Below are 6,000 nucleotides of genomic sequence, written 5' to 3'. Positions count from 1 at the left end.
CCCCTCAAACCTCCCCCCTCTTAACATTTATGAAGAAACGCCCCCCTCCAGAAACTTGCGTAGCACTCGTGAAGTTGTCTTTTACGGCTGGGTCCATAGTGGCTGGGTCCCCCTGGATCTTTAGCTGCCATTATGTAAAAAAAGATGAGCAAAACAAGTCGCCAGCTAACTACGAAGCTATAGCAAAGCAACACATACAGAAAACACGTAAATCCAAGGCGTACGTAATCTACGTAATTAGGCCTGAGCCGGAAGATTTTTGATTGACAGGAAAGGGAGCAAACCAAACGCCTCGGTCCGAGCGCTTTGATTGGCTGATGTTTTTCAGGTCCTGCCATGTCCACAGTTTTTTTTTTTTATTCTTTTAGAGACCCTACATACAAGTCCACTAAAGGTCAGTATATTCATTTTATGTGAATCAGACAAATTAAACAAAAAAAACATCCTCCATAATGCCTTTAATGCAACTTGTATAGTGATGCTAGCAGCTCTGTGAGGCTGTGCTTCATGTTGACAATTTCAACACACAAATCACTATGGACAAGGTGATGGAATGTCACTACTGGCATTTCTTCTTAAACCAAACCATTAAACAAATCAAAATTTTGAACTGCATAACCTGTGTGTCCAGTTAAGCTGTCACCAAAGTGATTACAATTCATCCCGAGGGGGCTATTAACATTTGTACCAAAGTTTGTGGAGATCCAAATAAGATTTATTAAAACATTTAATTTAAAATCATAAATGTCAACCTTGTGGGGATACGAGAGGAGAAATTCTTGGAAGTCATTTAAATAACACTCATGAATGTTTGTACCTATTGGCAACCTCACGAGCTGAAAAATTAAACCATTGTGCCAAAAAAATTGCAGTTCCTCAAATGGCCACTTCCGACCAGCTCTAAAATTCAGTTTACTGCCTTAAAATTATCGATGATTAAGGGAATGGCAGCTTTTAGTGTCAGGTGGTTACCGTCTACTGAGCCCCACTCATACTCCAACTCTTTATTCATTTTTGGATTAGCCTGGAGTTTGGAGGAGTCACTAATTGAACTAGAGCCACCACAGTGCGCTTTAGAACCACTGTTCAGGAAACCGTTGGGTGGCAATATGGAAGGCTTATCCATCTTTATTTAGTCAATTGTGCAAAATGTGCCTGTTGTGGTCGTCCCAAACTTCTTCCATTTGAGGATTATGGAGGCCACTGTGCTCTTAGGAACCTTGAGTGCTGCAGAAATTCTTTTGTAACCTTGGCCTTGCCACAGTTCTGTCTCTGAGCTCCTTGGGCAGTTCCTTCCACCTCATGATTCTCATTTGCTCTGACATGCACTGTGTGCTGTAAGGTCTTATATAGACAGATGTGTGCCTTTCCTAATCAAGTCCAATCAGTTTAATTAAACACAGCTGGACTCCAATAAAGAAGCAGAACCATCTCGAGGAGGATCAGAAGAAATGGACAGCATGTGAGTTAAATATGAATGTCACTGCAAAGGGTCTGAATACTTATGACCATGTGATATTTCAGTTTTTCTTTTTTAATACATTTGCAAAAATTTCTGCATTTCTGTTTTTTTCTGTCAAGATGGGGTGCTGAGTGTACATTAATGAGAACTAAAATGAACTTTTTTGACTTTGGCAAATGGCTGCAATGACACAGAGTGAAAAATTTCAAGGGGTCTGAATACTTTCCGTACCCACTGTACATGGGAAACCTCCAGGTCACATCCAAAAAAAATTACTCAAACCTCCTCAGCTGGCTCCAGTTAACTATCCTGTGGACCCACCATCTGCAGGCACAGGCACTGGATTGCATGTAAACCAGACACCAGGCAAAGCAGTGGACCGAGGAGCGGTGACTCCTGGTATCATGAGTATCTGCACCAACTTTCATGCAACAAATCAACTTCATGGTTGATTTTTATTACAAGTCGAGAGAATCACCAAAGTAGCTATGCTTCCTCCTCTGTGAACCACAAATATCTGTAAAAAGTTTCGCGCCAGATGTTAAAATACTGCCCTGTGCATGAACGTGGTCGACTGACTAACACCACTGTCCCCTGAGACATGCAGAATACTGCAAAATCCAAAAATACCAGCTTGGATGTGCTATGGAACACAAAGTGCATCCTGTGGAGCTCTGTGACACTACCTACCTTATTAGAGCTGTTTACCTTTCAACTTCTGGGATCGTGTGCACTGTTTGGTGTGTGCAGTGGGTCCCAAAGCTCATTTGTATAATGAGCTTAACTACTGGCTTTTTTTGCTTTGATGTTGGCCCAAAGCTGTAAAACCAACACGGAAGTTGGAGGGAGATAAATGGAGAACGGTAATGGCTCATAGCCTGTTATCGCCTTTTGACTTGAGCTTGAGTTCAGATGTTGACCCGTTTTACTTAATTCCAAAGAATCCAATCTGCCTTCTGTGGCAAATCTGTTTCAACACGAGACAGAATTTCTGGAACAGGGAAGCAATGTGTAGCAGCTGCACTCCAGTCCCTCATGACGTTCCTCATCTTGCCCTCTTCTTGCCTCGCCATCATCACACACAGTCTTTTGTCTCAACAAAGAGACATGCAGCTGAATGAAAGCATCTTTTTCCTCCTCGGTAGAGCCATGTCTGCATCGTTAGCCAGCTTCCTGCCTGTGAAGCGGTGGGCTGACATTAGGAGAGAGGAGCCAGCTCCAGCAGAGAGCCACAGATCCTGGACCAGAAGAGGGAGGGAGTGACTCAGAGGAGGGAGGATGAGTCAGGCGTCATGTGCTGAGTTGGCACTTGACGGTCTCACTGTCCTGAATGGTTTCTGTCCTCACAATAACATGTGCTATTATGGTCAAATTGAGCTACCTTTTGTCGGGCGGTACGGCTTGATTCAAGCCAGCTTTGCCTTGATTAATTGGGCTGATGAACATTTATGGAAATCCCTGTTATCATCGACAATGAGATGCTGCAACAGTAATGAGGTTTTTCCAATTTTATGATATTATATTTTTAATACAGCTTTAAGTTCAGAGTCGTTGCTGACACTTAAGATACTACGGTGGGATGCAACTATTTGCTCAGATGATTTCAAATAATTCATGCTGCATGATCTGAAGGTTCAAATGAGTCAAAGGAAAAAGCAGAGGTGAAAAGGAACTAAGTACATTTATTCTACTAAAGTACAATTTTGAGGTACTTGTACTTCACTTGAGTACTTCCATTTTATTCTACTTTATATTTCCACTCCACTACATTTCAAATGTAAATATTGTACTTTGTACTCGACTACTTTTACTTGACATCTTTAGTTATTAACTACTTTTAAGCTGAAGATTTTACATAAAAGATAATTTACCAAGCTTTGAAATGCAACATATTTAATGGTTTCCATCATTTTTGACCTCTAACATCCTACAATTACAGTGTGTAGTCACTGTCACATTTCAGGTATCTAGGAGGTATTAACAGCTTGGCTAGATGGTAGTTATTCCCTCTAAATTCCTTATATAGTATAAAGTAAAGCGAAACGTTCAAGTGATCCAATATCTCAACAAAAACACAAGATGAAGTCCAGAACCTGAAAACAGATTTTACTGTAGAAGTTTGCTATTTTTCTTCTTTCTTCTCCCATGAATCATGCAACGGAACTTCAGATTTATCTGCTGTATATAAAACTGGAAATAAAATGGTTTAAAGTAGCTCCACCTGCAGCAGCAGCTCCAACAGGAACATGCTGCAGACACGCCGATGCTTCACTATTATTAATACGATGGCAGATATATTAATATATCATTCAGAGGGGCCATAACCAACCTTTCACTTTACTTGAACTACATTTTGCTGTACTTTGACTTTATTTTTCCATTGCTGCTTTTGCACCTTCACCAAACTAAAGGATTTGAATATTTCTTCCACCGCCAGTTTTTATGATGCTCTGTTTATTTTCCTAATGAGACATTAAGGTCAGTTATTACAGTCAGCTTGCAGAACAGCTCGTATCTTCTGGAAGGTCTGTTTCACTGCTGCTGTTCAAATAGCAGTGTGTTATCATGCCTGGAGGAAATTGGATTTTATGAAAGTAAAGGGGTTTAACAGGAGACAGATAGCACCTCCGTCTGAAAAACAAATGTATTTGAGTTTGCTTGAAACACAATAAGAACTGCACATGATGGTACTACAGTGGGCAGAATATGAGATAGAAAAGCAGCAAGACAGTGTTTGAGATACAGAGTGATGATGGATGGTCTTCTGTCATCTCTTCTTAGTTCTATAAAAGGGAAAGGTAATGTGTCATTTTACTTCTCCTCCATTATAAGGGACAGTGCCCTTATTTTCAACTCTCAGATGTGAATCAGTTCAAACTTCATTGCATCTGTTCCAGTGACTCATACCTCCCCATTTTATCCTCACTCTCTCTCTCATCGCTGGGATTCAGCTCCAACTGTGATGCATATCAGTATTTTGTGATTACATGCTCTCTGCTGATAGCATCATAAATGCAAATTAAAGTTTCATATGGCGAAATGTCTTGGTTTGCCCACGCTCTGTGCAACTCGCTTGCTTTAAGACCCTTTTGATCCATTAATGTGTGCAAAGTCAAAACAGAATTCGACACTTTGCCAGCTCAGATTTCCCAAACAGCTGTTCAGACAAGCACGGCACTCAAATTATTACAAGACGCAGAGCGATAAAGCATAAAACAATACCCCTCCAACTTTTATTTATTCAGCTGGAGAAAGAGAGAATTACCCTGGGCGTGACAAAAGAGGAAAATGAGAGTCATCCTTCCTCTTCCTCTATCTGTCATCCACTCCATCTCCCCAAGCCCTGGAAAATCCTTGGCCTCAGTGCCCAGGACCTGGGCAGCATGGAGGAGGAAACAATGCCAGGAATGTGTAAAAAAACTTGAGTCATTCCCACATGTCAACCTCTGCCTCAGCTCCTCCTCCTCTTCCCAAAGCGTGCTGCCTTCAGGCTCAACTCATAAACTTGCAATCAAGTTCTCAGCTTGGAAATGTCACTTGTCGCTGCAGTCTGAATACAATCTAAGAGTTACTTTACTTCTTTTTTTTTCAGGGAAAGACCAGAATAACAAACAGATTTCACAAACTGGTGTCACTTTTCTTTATATAAATATCAACAGAATTACCCTTATTTTATCACATCAAACATCAAAGTAACACTGGAAAACTTGGCTGCGAAGCTAAATTAGTTGGAAAACTGTAATTTCACTGTTACCACTTTCTGTGTTTTCATGTGAACACAGCTTTTAATTCTGATTAGGTTATTTCCAACAGGACCTGAAGGCAGCAGGGGGAGGGGATTCCCCATTTCCAGTGGTCATTATCCCTCATGAGAAACATGTCAGGAAAAGACTCAATGACTGCACTCAACGCTTTTCAATAACCAGTACAGGCACACACTCCCTGTGGCTCTGCACTGTGCATCCGTTTGTTTCCTCCTGATCGAAGCTGTCTTTTCCACACAAACAGGCTTTTGAATAATTAGAAGTACATGAAATGAATTTGTGCTTTCAAGCGTGGCCTCATAAATTATCATCAGTTAAATGTGACTTTGCAGCCATTAACAGAGAAAACAGATTGATGTACAAATGTCACAGGCACACAAACACTACAAAGCATATGCAGCCCTAGAATAAAGTACAATGTGCATTATTATTAGGGACGTCTTTTAAATGGTTTCTCAAATCCTATTTTAATAGACCCACTTTTAAGCGATGTTGTATTTCCCCTTGCTTAGTGAGATTTTTACTGCTTCTATTGTTTTATTATGATGGCATATTGTGTTTTCTATTTTTGCATCCTTTGTCATCTTGTTTTAACTTTATTGTGTCTTAGTTTTGCTTTGCTTTGCCTTGTTTGTTATTTTACCTTCTGTGTATCCCCTTTTTTTGCTTTGTCTGCCCAAACAATATGTCAATTTGTGTTATATATAATGATATATAAATTATATATTAATTAATATTGGCACGTTATTTTTTAATATATATATTGGGTCATTG

Source organism: Acanthochromis polyacanthus, chromosome 8, assembly GCF_021347895.1.
Source record: "Acanthochromis polyacanthus isolate Apoly-LR-REF ecotype Palm Island chromosome 8, KAUST_Apoly_ChrSc, whole genome shotgun sequence".
In the NCBI taxonomy this organism is placed as follows: Eukaryota; Metazoa; Chordata; class Actinopteri; family Pomacentridae; genus Acanthochromis; species Acanthochromis polyacanthus.
Note: the sequence above shows the minus strand (reverse complement) of the source record.